The sequence below is a fragment of the Cryptomeria japonica genome, chromosome 11, assembly GCF_030272615.1.
Source record: "Cryptomeria japonica chromosome 11, Sugi_1.0, whole genome shotgun sequence".
NCBI classification, from domain to species: Eukaryota; Viridiplantae; Streptophyta; class Pinopsida; order Cupressales; family Cupressaceae; genus Cryptomeria; species Cryptomeria japonica.
The window spans coordinates 52,255,313-52,269,322 of NC_081415.1; positions in this window are offsets into that span (position 1 = coordinate 52,255,313).

Sequence of the window (14,010 nt, forward strand, 5' to 3'; positions counted from 1 at the left end):
CAATAGTTGTGAAATGTTATCTATAGTTGTCAATAGTTGTCAAAAGTTGTTAATAGTTGTCAAAAGTTGTCAATAGGTACAATGCCAAGTTGCAAGATAGAGTGAATCTTGTTCTATTTGTCGTATCGACAAACTATCAACATGAGCACATATGGGTTGGTATTTGTATGCTAGGCATGATCCTGGTTGGGTCCTGGTTCACTTGAACATTCACTACTCTACTATCGTGATGCCATCTCTTGAGTGTCTTGAGTTCAAAAAAATGTTGAACTTTAACAGGTTGTTTCTCAAAATTTGTGCCATGTATGAGTGATCCATTTGATCCCATGGGGTCGCATTAGGCCCCTCTATAATAGCCTATCTCATATTTTGAAGAGACAAAGCCATTGTCTTAGGGCAACGATTTTTTTGTTGGTGCAAATATCATCATTCACGTGCAATGAAAAGTTGCAAGATAGGGTGATTCTCATTCTATTTTTCGTATTGACGAACTATCGACGCGAGTGTGTTTGGGTGGGAATTTTTATGCTAGGAATGGTCTTGGCTGGGTTCCCAAGTCACACAAACATTCACTGCCCTACCGTTGCGGTGCCATCTCTTGAGTGCCCTGAGTTCAAAAATTGTCAAAATTTGGCAGGTTATTTCTCAAAATTAGGGTCATGTATGAGTGATCTATTTGACGCAAAACAGGGTCATGTTAGGCCCCTCTACAATAACCTATCATATATTTTGAAGAGACAAATCCATTCTCTCAGGGCAATAATTTTTTTGTTAATGCAGATATCGTCAATTGTGTGCAATGCAAAGTTGTGAGATAGGGTGAATCTTGTTTTGTTTGTCGCATCGATGAACCGTCGATGTGAGTGTGTCTGGGTGGGAATTTTGTATGCTAGGCATGGTCTTGGTTGGGTCCCCAAGTCGCCCGAACAATCACCGCCCTACCGTCACGGTGCCATCTCTTGAGTTCACTGAGTGCCATCATTAGTCTCATGCTATACAAAGTTGCAAGATAGAATAATGCATGAATTACACATTAACAAAAGTATAATGCATGAATGTCAAGTAGGATCATAGATACAAAATTTATCACAAATTTTCATTTATGCATTTATAATCATTTGGTCATTTATATATACAAAATTTGGCCCCCTATATACAAAATTTGGCCTCTAATTACATACAAATTGACTCATTGTAATGCCCCTCTTACTTGGTAAAAATAGTGAGGTATCATGAAACTCAAAATTTATCATGGAGGAAAACAAGTAAGTATATTTGATATCTTAGTAAATATTGATCATGTTAAAATATTTATAGGACAACTATTTGATCGCTATCCAAATATAAACAAGGTTGTTTATAGTATTCATTTAACAGATAATAAAAGTAAACAAAGAAGTTTGACAAGATTTCAAATCTTAGGTTTTGAGATATTGAAGACATTAAGATAAAAAGATTTTAGAAAACCTTTATGAAGGTTATGTTTATAGTATGGTACAAATATTTTTATTATTTTTATTAATTTTGTGAATTGAATAGTAAATTTAAGTTGTTTGTTGTGTTTCTTTAGAATAGTAAATGTTAAGTATTGAGGCAATATCTAGTTGTTTAAGTTGAAATTATATTTAATAATTTAAATTATCATTTTTTTTAATATATAATTAATATATTTGTGTTGATCCTATATCAAAACATTACAATTTTAGTGGGAAAATTATATTGATTCGTATATGCAAGTAGAAAAGTGGCTTGTTGAAGATTATATGCCAACTTTAGAGGGGTAGTTGGAGAAAGGAAAAAGTAAGTGATGGTTTGGTATGTGTTTAGTTACAAAGGTTCAAATATAGAAGTGCTTCTTCCTCACACAAAATCTCTATAATGGGGTTTTTTTTTATCATCATTGGGGGATAAGAGTTTGTCTCCATTAACGAGTTGGATTATTACAACTACAAACTTGTTAATACAAAAGTTGTAAAATCCATTTTGTCCATGTTCTTGCAAGCTTGGTTTAACTATGCAAAGGAGATAGTTAGTGTTAAAGTTCAAAATTGGTGTGATGGATGGGAATCATGTCGAAGAAATTCTTTCCTATTCCTACATGACTGCCACATTACAAAGCATTCCATAGAAAACTAGTTTTTATGATTGTCTAGTTGTTTGCCATTAATCGAATCATGTTTATTTTCCATCCAAACAAATGATATTTTAACTAGAAATGACATTTGGTTGTATGATTTGCAGTAATGGGCGTGTCGTCCATGTTAATTGGTATTGTCCCTTAATCCCTACATGAGTCCTTAATCAACAATTATTCCATCAAATCACATAAGTTGTGAATCTAAACCATAGCATAAATCAATAGACTTAAATCATAATAGTTTGGTTCAAACTTAATTTGTATTCTAGGATTCAAAACTAGTAGAATAGAATAAATAAATAATTCTTTTAGCTATAACTATTATTGATGAGTTTATCACCTCTCTAACCTGAAAAATGTCTTAATATAATTTTTTTTTAAAATAACGAAAGGTGTGATATTAAAATAACCATTTTCAAAACCTCTGCAATATCTTTATCAATGGGAGTGAGTAAAGTCATGTGATCTTAAAACCCTGTTGGAAATATATTGGAAGCATTTCCAATAAATTCACAACTTCCCTTGCCTTTCGAATTTGAACAAGATAAAATCTATGAATAAATTCCTTAGTCATCTTACCCTTTTATTTTCTTATCTCTTGCTTGACAAAGATTTTTGCATATGGAAAAGGAAACATTACTATTTAATTATGAAAGAAAAAGTATTATTATTTAATTATGATAATAGCCTGCATAGGGCATGATTTTATCTGCATTCCTTACAAGAAAAGATAATTTAAAACTAGCAATTGCACTTTGTTGTGCAATGGGTACGTCGAAAAGGTGTGGAAGGTCAATTAGGGAGAATTTTGGTGTATTTTGCATATATTTCTTCAGTGCATAAGCTCAATTGTTAGGCCATTTAAAAATTGATGTTTTTGCAACCAAGGTCTCAATCAACAAGTGATAGCTTAAAATGAACTATGCATCTAGAGTTATAGGGATCCAAACATGAGTTATAAAAGAAAGATATAGATAGAGGGGGAGAGTTAGAGATGGGAAGATAGAACTAGAGGGAGCAAGCGAGAGATAAAGGAGTTAATATAGAGAAGAACATAGAGGGAGGAGAGATAGAGATAGAGAAGGAGAAAAAAGGCATGTGTGTGAAAGTGTGAGAGACATACAGATAGAGATGGGGAGGAGTAAGAAGGAGCCTGTCAAAAAGATTTAGAGAGATAAATAGATAGAGGATAGAGAAATAAAGAGATATAAAAAAGAGGGAGTAACATAGAGAGGAGAGAGAGGGAGAGGTATAAATAGGGAGAGATAGGGATAGAAAGAGGGAGTGATAGAGATAGGGGTAGTGGGAAATATAGATCAGAGAGAGAGAGAGATGCACAAAGAGGTAAGGAGATAGAGGTATGAGAGAGAGATAGAGAGAAAAATGTGGAGATGGAGAGAGAAATAGAGAGGAAGAAGGAGAGGGTAAATAGAGAGATAGAGAGAGATGGAGAGATAAATTAAATGTATTATATGAATTAAAAGAAAAATTCAAAAAAAAAAACTATTCTACAATACATTAAAATTTTAATAAGATAAATAATTATAAATTAAATTAATTCTATTAACTTTTAATTATTATTTGTACTTTCATAAAAAGACATAAATAATTAAAAATAATTTCAAACTTAAATCTAAAATAAAAATAAAAATAGAATAAACTAAATGCAAAGTCAAAATATATGAAAAAAATCCAAACATTAATAAAAATGATAATTTCATTTTATATAATAAATAATAAATATTTTAAATTAAAAAATAATTAAATAAAAATAAAACTATTTTTTTAATTTATTAGATCTAAAATATTAATAAAATATGTACCTAAAAAATATAATTAATAGAATACAAACATTGTTAACATTAATTGAATCTCAATCCAAATCCTAACCCTATGATTTATCATATCTTAAATGATGCACAATGTAGTGAGTTAGGGTATGTTCTCGCATTATTTAGATTAGATCTTCAGATATTATATTATGTTTAATAACTTAACTATGATTATGTTTTTTTCCTTTTAAATTGGTTCTTTGTGCACCTTGGGCTAGAATTAAACCATAATTAAATATTATAAGGGTTATGGTTAGGATTATTATAAATTTGACATTAATAATAAATATTTTAAGTGCTTTTAAGTACAATTCCATATCTATGTGGGATTAAGTATTATTGAATCTAAAATTATTAATCAAATCACTACAATATTTTTTAAGCTTACAATTAACTTTAAAATTGTAATTTTAAAAATTCATAAATATTTATTATCTAATACAAATAAACTAAATTAAATTAAATTTCTATTAAAAAATAAATCAACAATGACTAATTATAATTTTAGAACAATTGTCACGTGGTGAGTACTTGTCTTTATAGTATTGTAATAAAAATATTTGTTGTAATTCTTAATTATTATTATAATTTTGAATTATTGTTTTTTAAAATTATATTATTTTTAATCATATTTTTGTAAAATAACTATACCTCTCACTTCAATAAAATAATATTAATATTTATAACATATAAATATTATAGTAAAACTATACCTTCTTTTGGCTGGTGAATGGGCATTATCAGGTGAATCCGAATATAGAAAGGCAAGTGAAGGAAGTGTAGTGTAAACCAGAGGAAGGATGGATCAAAATAAATGTTGATGGTGCTTCGAGAGGTAATCTGGAACTGTCATGAATCGAATTTTTGGCACGTGACTAGCAAGGCAACATTTTGGCATTTGGAGCACAAAGGATTGAGGATGGAACACATAATATTGCATAAGCAATGGTGGCTTTATATGCAGTTCTTTTTGGAAAGCATTTAGGCTTTACTAAATCATTTTTAGAAGGTGACTCATTAATTATAGTTAATGGCATCATTTCGAGGGGGTGTCAAGCATGGCATTTGAATCGGTTGGTCTCATCTATCTAAGATGACTTGGATTCTACCAGAGAGTATCGGGTAGAACATGTTTGATGTTCGGTGAATGAGGTTGTCGACACCCTATCAAAGTGGGCAGTTGTGTTTCATGGTGTAGGGGAAGTACAGATGGAGCATTTTCATATCATTTCCCTTAGTGATTTTTGAGGAGGCTCTATTTTTCATAATTATTATGGAATTAATGAGAATGTAAGGTTTCTTTTGGTGATGTGACATTGCTTGTGTGAGTGGCAATATATTGGTGGCTTTAATTGTGTGTCATTCATTTCTCGGCCTGCTACAATCTTAGGTGGTGGTGATAATGGAGGCCAACTTCCCTCTATACACTGACCGTCTGCAGTCTTCTTTCTTTGGGGTAGTTACATCGCTCAGAATGAAGCGGTTGTTTAGGTTGAAGGATGATGAATTTATCAACACCATGGAGATGTTGCTTGGTAAAGTTTTTGTTGAAGTGAAACATAGGTTTCACTCCAATATGGACGTGGTCGCTCAGAGTTTGGAACTTGGTGATTCTACTAATAACATTTGTGTTGTGGGTGGTTCGATCTATTCTGGAGGATGAGTGGTTGGTGGGCTTAGATTCAGTATTGGAATGGGTGGCTCTTGGATGGGGTTTGATTTAAGAAAATGCTTCGAGGACCCAGAAATGGTGGAGTTGTATGAGATTGTGCCTTTTATGTGTTAAACGACGAGCTTCAACATGGATGAGTGGTAGGCAGAGGTGCTAATTGCATGGGACTCTCTGAAGCACATGTTTCAACAAAGAGAAGCAATTGCTAGTGGTGCTTTGGTGGTAGTTGAAGGAGAAGATGACAACATTGGGGAGTAGCCAAGATGAAGGCAAAGAGGAAGGCAAGGGCGGGCTCAAAACGTGGGATGGGGTCGCAGATGACTTCCATGGTGGTTGCTTTCTTGTCTCTGTTTTGTGGGATTGTATGGATGAATGGTTTGGAATTTTTTTTTGGAATTACTCGGTATATAGTTTGTAAATGTTTAGTAATTGTGTTGATTTGGTTGTTATCACTTTGGGCAGGCTCAATATGGTGTCATTGTAGGGTAATAGGATAGATATTATGCTAAATTTTTTATGGTTGGTTCAGGGGATTATTTTGTAAAGTCAATAGTGGTGGATTGTTGAATGGTACTTGTTAGGGTGAGGGATGATGGGGTGTTAGCTGGTAGGATACTTGGGTAGAGCTAGTCTATCGACTTTGAGTTTTGCTTTCTCTTATGCTTGGTTTGAAGAAGTTGTATTGTCATATGTAATCTATATTTGATTAAATATTAATAAAATATCAAAGTTACCGACCCAAAAAAAAAAACTATACCTTTTTTTAAGAATATAATCCTAATTTAATCATTAAATTTATATAATTATAATTAATCTAAATAAAACAACTATTTATAGTTATAAAATTATATAATATAAATAATAAAATAAAAATAAGTATTTTGTACTAATAAAGATTTTTTTAAAAAAATATGATAAAATGTTATAATATTGGATATATTAAAATAATTAAAAAGAAAATTATAATTTTTTTATCAATAAAGAATAGAATAATTTAAAAATAAAATAAAATTATAATTATAAAAGGTACATATTTGGGTTTACTTTTTTTAATAGAAATATTTTTTGTTGTATAATGAAATAGTTTAATTATTTATTTAAATTTTTATTCTATTTTAAATGGTGTGAATCAAATTCCTATACAGTAGTTAATCTATTTTATTACTATATTATAAAAAATAAAATAAAAATTATTATAATTTATATAGACGATTTACTTTATTTACAAACTTATCAATGAAAAATAGAAAACGCTATTTAAAATAGATATAAATATATATAAATCTTATAAAATCTATCATTCCTATAAATTTGCTAAACTTTTTTTTTTCATCTGAGATAAATAATTTCTAGTTTAAAAATATAAATCTCAACTTTATAAAAATCAAATTTATTTCAAAAAAAAATAAAATAAATTTTTTTATTGGTGCAAAAACTTGATTAATTAGACTTAAGTGAATGCAATAGTATTCCTACAACAAGTACTAATAAGTTGAAGACTAAAATCTATATTTAAAACTAACTTTGAATTCTAATTTATTCTTTTTTGCATGCAAATCATTTGAGAATTTTTTTAAATGATTAGTAAATTAAACTAAATTAAATATATCAAATATTAAATAGATACAAATTCATTAGAAAACATTTAGTTTTATTTAAAAAATCACTTTTAACAAGAAAATCAATTAATTTTATTTTTTTTATGTATTTAATTATAAAAAATATTGTATTTTATCAAATGAAATTGTTTTAAACAAAAATCTAGGTTAAATATTGTGGGATTTATGTTTCTTTTCCATCTAATGGTTGTAAACATTTCAATCATCTTGCAAGCCTTGAAGATGATATCAATCGCGGATTGTCCAATTGAGCTTGTAAAACTCATATAGAGAATGCCTTCGATATAATAATATATTTACTTCACCATGTAGCATCTAGAGATTTAAAACATGCTTTATTAATTCAAAACTTGGAAAGTTACCTTGTTAGAACACATTATTAATCTTATTTTTAAGAATCTTTTAAAATATTATGTTATAAAAAATTATCTTGCTTGAAAATTTGTCAATATTATTGTTCTAGAAAGTTATTTTGTTGAATCCTTATTAAATACTATTTTAGAAAGTTCCTAAAGTTGTTTAAACATTTTGTATTTTATTTTAAATGTATTATAAATTAGAAAATTACTTCTTTTGAATATGTATTTATTCTCTAAAATTATAAGTTGAATTTACTAATTAGAAGGCTATATTATTTTAGTTTATGTCAAATAGTAATTTGAAATAAGAATGCGGTATTATTGGTCTCATGTTGATATATTAAATAAATAAGTGTGTCCTTATTGTTCACTAGTTTAAAAGGAGCTTATTTCTCTAAATAAGTAAAATAGTTATGGGGTAGTGTAATTATGAAATTAAAGAATGTACAATTAATAATGCTATTATTTAGGTTAATGTTGATATAAAATTTGTGATTGAGAGACATGAATTTAATATTGATGTAAAAACTTAAAATGAGATTTTTGTAAAAATAGGATGAAGAGCTATTTTAATTTACCTTATAAAATAGATATCAAAATATAATAGATTTGTTTGCATACTATAATGTGAGTTCTTGTTTGGCAAAAATAGAAAGAAGATTTATTTTGAATTTTAAAATAGTTAAGAAATGATTTTTGCTCCTAGTTATTTATTCTTTATTTGCATCTTATCTAGTAATTCTAAACATCAATATTAATATATATATTTTTAATGATACTTCTATACCAAAGGATTTAAGAAGTGATATTAAAGTAATTAGCAATATATTAGAAAACCAAATATTAAGTCAACCACATGGTTAATTGGCAATTTTAATGATGGATCATTTATTTACGATATTTAAAAAGTATAGAAGATCAAATAGTCACTCTATTGTTTAAAAAATAAAATAAAAATAAAAGCTATCCAACAATAATTCCATACTTTATATTAGCATAATACCTCCTTTATCTTTATGTATATAGTTATAGAAGGGAAAGGGAATACCTATAATTTCGTCCTTGTTTCACCTTAGTGGGTGGTAGCTAACGAGAGAATTGTCTGGGGTATGAAGCCCTAGAAAGTGTTGTGTACCCGCTTTTATATATTTATATGTTTTTTTTTAAAAGTCAAACTATGAAGTCTCTGAGCTTTCATGTAGGAAAGGCCATCTGTGATGAGCCCCCGAGACTTTAAGTCTCCCCCTTAGGTCTGACTCTTTTGAGTTTGTCTGGTCTTGCTACTCCCACCTAATGTTGTATCTTTGTACTTGTGAGTTCAATGGTAAACGACTATATGACTGATCCAGTAAAAGTAATAATATGACTTATCTTGTTAGACTTGTATCTAGCAATAGTTAGAACTGATATTGTGCATCTAGTGTTGTAGACATATATTGACGAACATGCAACAAGTCAAGCCAAGTAATTTTCAGGGAAGGGAAATTCAGGTATGAAGTGACAGGTTTGTTAATTGATTACTGATACAATCTACATATTAAATTAAATTTATTGTATAGCTAATTTCAGTTGAATGTTATATTGAGAATAATATTGATCCTATTGTTATAATTAACATAATATGTAATTAAAAAACAATGATACTACTTCTAAGTGATGTTTACTTGGGTAAGAAGTGGGTATTACATTTGGTATCAGAGTAGGGTTTCAACACTGGGATCTTTTGTCAAGTATCTTACCCTTAGCCTTGTATGGTGTGTTGTTGTAGTAAGTAACTAACATTGTTTCTTGTCTTCCTTGATGCATGTTAGTGAAATAATATTTTACTTAATACTCTCTTTCTTTTCCCTAAATTGAAGTTCTAACTTTGTGTGTGTTAATTCCTTGTGTATACTTCTTTAATATTATTAATAAATTATTTGATTTGAACTATATAAAGGTTTCTAGCATATACTTGGATGCAAAAGATAGTACTGATATGATGAATGAACTGGCTTATAGATTAGAATGAAATTGTATGAACATCCTAATTGAAAATATCATTTATATGATTAGGATTACTATGTTGGGATGATGTATTGTTTTCATTATGACTAGTTAGAAGAAGTGTGGGTGTGCATGAGAATTTGTATGTATCAAGTTTGGATTAAGCTTGACACCTAAGTGAAGAAATTAAATGATATATATGTATGAGTATTACATTTCTTCCCTTTCTTCCCCTACCTTGATATGCAGTAAAAGGATGATGCTTTATGATGTATTTGTACCAATAGCAATAATTTCTTATTTTATGAATGAGATCTTGTATGTATAAAATCTTGTTTGTATAAAACTCATTTCACTGTATGGTTCTAAGTTTTCAAGTTATGTTTATTAAATCTTGGAAATCTCATGGAATATTATATTTGTGTTCCTTATCAAAAAGTAAATATATAACATGGTAGTGGTTGCATTGTAAGATTATGTTCTTAGAGAAATTAATTATCCTTGCATGGCCTTACTTGATTTGGTATGTACATATTATTCCTTAGAATGAAAGCTCTCTCTTCTCCTCTTCTCTCTATCTAGATGTTTTATTAATGAATATGCTATTTAGGAATATAAGTAGACTATTATATGTAATGAGAATTGTTTGATTAGAATAAATAATTTGTTGGGAAAAACAAGTTCTTGTATTGTACTCATGATCCTTTTAATATGAATTATTGGATGGAATGTATTTTTCTTGATGATACTTTAAAAGTGTGTATTTGAAACTTGAATCATTCTTTCATGTTATTATTGACTTAGGTAATGGTTGACTAAAACCTTGAAAGGACCTATATGCTTTTGACAAAACATGAATGTTGCGGTTGATCAAGTAAATATGAAAGGCAATGGTGTTACCATTTCCTCGTGAATGAAATTTGGAAAGAATGTACTCATTTGTGAGATCTAGTACAATGAATAAATGTATGACATATTATTATTTGATGGAAATTCCTTGGTTGTTGCTGAAATCTTTATGAGGATGGTTGACTAGTGTTATGTATTCTAAAAGGAATTTTAATGAAATTGGGGTACTTGTATTTGTGAATAATTTCTATATATTTTATTCATGTAGGAACAACAATGAAGTTCTTTCTTTTAATAGATGATAGTGTTATTGAAAAGTACCCCCTATAAATGTGAAAAAACTAGTACCAATGCTTATGTTGTGTGTTGTGAGGAACTAGTGCTTTCTTTGTGTGCCCATGGGATGGTGAAGTAATCAACCATGGAGGACATGTTTGCTTATGGGAATACCATACTATCTATGTGTTGTTTCCATGTTTGTTACCCTACTGAGTGCCAACCCATAGGTTGTTAATAAGTCAGTATGTGAAGGGGTAGTAGTAGTCACATGTTCCTCAAATAGTATGGAACGATGTATGAATAATGGTGGCGTGAAGCAACCTTAGCTTCTCTAATTTGAGGAAAAATATATAAAAAGTGTACTCAATGCTTCCCCTTATGATGGACCTACTTGTATGGTTCATATGTGCCAACCTAATGCCCATAGTTCTTGAGCATATTGATGGTATCTCTTGGAGGATAATTTACCTTGTCTTCATGAAAGGTATGTTATTTCCACATGATTTTCTAGTTGGTGTTGGCAATATTGCATTATAACAGACAATGAAAGATTGTTGGCATTTCATAAGGATATTGAGAAGGTTGTTGATGATTATGGATATAACTGATTAAAGATGTTTACTATCTTGATATTATTATTTTGTCATTGATGTCAAGAAATTGATTTTCTAATTTAGTATGATGTTGCCATATCTTGAGAAGTATGATTTGAAGATTGTAAAGATGTCGGTAAAAGACACAGGAAAGAATATGATGAATAAGGGGATGAATAAGGTATTCAATGGCAAACTAGTACCAAGTCAAAAAATGATGAGATCATGATGTTTTAGATTGTTTTAACATCATACATATGTTGTAAAATGTAAAGGTTAATACTATACTATGTTATCAAGCAAAGAACCTAGTCGGTAAACCCTAAGGTTATCACTATTGGTTAATGAAGGCAGAATGTCTACCGAGTGAAGTTTAGGATTCACCAAGTTGTTACCGAGTTGTAACCGAGCTATAACAGAATGCGTTAAATGGCTACATGCGATCTTTAATGAAGGAAGCTAATGAGCTGGAAGTGATTAAATGATTGGTGAGCCATGCATGAAGTTTGTTAATGAATCTAAGGCAAAGAAAAGTCAGCATGAAGATCTACAGCTTAGATTGAACCGCAATACCCTGGCACAAGTTCCAAGAAATGTATGCAAGTTCCTAGGCGAGGTAAAATGTTTTCAGATCAAAAGATGCATTGAACCTGGACAAGATCGAAGATCTGATGGCTATGATTGATCATGGGAAATGTGATCAAGGAGATTAAGCGGTTACCTAATTGTTTATAAATAGGAAACTATTGATAAATAATGTATGCGGGCAAGTGTATGCATAGGGATGCTACATAGTGATTACCGAGCACAGAAGCTTGAAGACCTGTTAGAATAACATAGTATAGAAGCCCAATAGATAGACAAGATTAGTTCTATGCCTAGATTGTATTGAACAAATAGGAATCTGCTTTAGCATTTTAGATGTGAAGTTGCAGATAGATTTTATTACTGTTATTTTGTGAAAGTGACAGAAAATCTCTTAACCGAGTGGACTTAACAGTCTTATTTGTAAAACCCTCTAGCAAGGTGACATTTTGATTGAGTGTTTGAAATCCTTTGACAAGGTCACTTCTAACAAGGTGAAGATCCTAATAGATCTGAGGGAAATCCCTTAACTGGGTCACATCTAGCAATGTGTTTGTAATCTTTAACAGGATTTGCTTTTAACCGAGCATACTCTAGAAGAGTATATTTCTTAGTGGTCCAAAATCCCACAGTGGTTTTTACCTATTTGGGTTTCCATGTTAAATCTGGTGTTATGAGGTTTATGATGTTTATATGCTTTTGAGTTTGCATGTTTAACAGTTTTGGTTATATTACTGAAATATATGTTACCGAGGTTGAATCTGATGTTTTTATGGATGATTAAGTTTGTATGATTCACCCCCCCCTTCTCATCTTGTTGGCTATTGGATCTGTACTTATATTAAGTATTAGAACTATCAATTGGTATCAGAGCTTTGGACTCTGGAAGGAAAGTTTAAAGGCACTTGAGTTAAAGATCCAAAGATGTATAAGAGGGATGCACCAAAGTTGAACAAGTCAAGTTTCTCTACATGGTAGAAAAGGATGAAGCTACATCTATCAAGAGTTAGAGAATATGTTGTATACTATCTGGAGAATGATTTTGTTACACTGAGCACCTATCCATTGACTATGGAAGAGATAAAGGCAAAGCAAGAACATATTCAAGCAATGATTGAAATAACGTCTGCATTGACCAACTCAGAGTTTAATGATCTAGAAGGTTGCAATGATGCAAAGGCAATGTGGGATAAGCTCATATCAGTATATGGAGGAGATGAACATGTTCAAAGAGAAAAAGTAGATAGTCTAAGAGGACAACTTGAATCTATGAGGATGAATGAAGGTGAGAATATAACTCAGTATAGTACAAGACTAAAGGAGATTGTCAATCAAATCAAAGGAGCAGGTGGAACTATTGAAGAAAAGGATATAACAAGTAAGTTGTTAAGAACCCTTCTACCAGCTTATGCAATCTGAGTCTCAGCAATCAATGAATTGAGGTCTGTACCTAATATGCTAGTTTATTTAGATGCTACTATTGGTAAGCTACATGCATTTGAGTTAAGTAACTTTGATAACAGTGGATCTTCGATGAATAAAGTTGAATCTGCATTTAGTTCTTTTGATCTTGATGAATCTAATGATTTCAATGAAAGAAAGTATAAGTACTCTGAAGGAGATCACAGTGGAGCAAGTGAAAGATTCCATAAGAACATGGAGGCAATACACAAACTGTATGAGGAAATCAGAAAGCAAGAAGAGTTTGAAGCACTATTAGCCAAAAGGTTACTGAGAGGCAAAGGTAAGTATAAAGGAAAACTACCTTTGAAATGTTTCAATTGTGATAAGATAGGACACATGGCTTCTAACTGTCCTGACAAAGATTCTACTGAAAAGAGAGATTACCGAGATGATAGATAGAAAGACAATCATTATAGAGGACGCCGAGACTTTAGAAGAAGAGATAGAAAGACATGCCTAATAACTGATGAAGAATCCAATGATGATAAATCAGATGAGATTGATACAAAGGAAGTAGTTTATGTGGCTATCAAAGATGGATCAGATGAAGAAAGGTATGAAGAAAAATCCCTAATATCTCACATAAACACTAATGATTCTTGGATTATAGATAGTGGATGCTCACATCATATGAC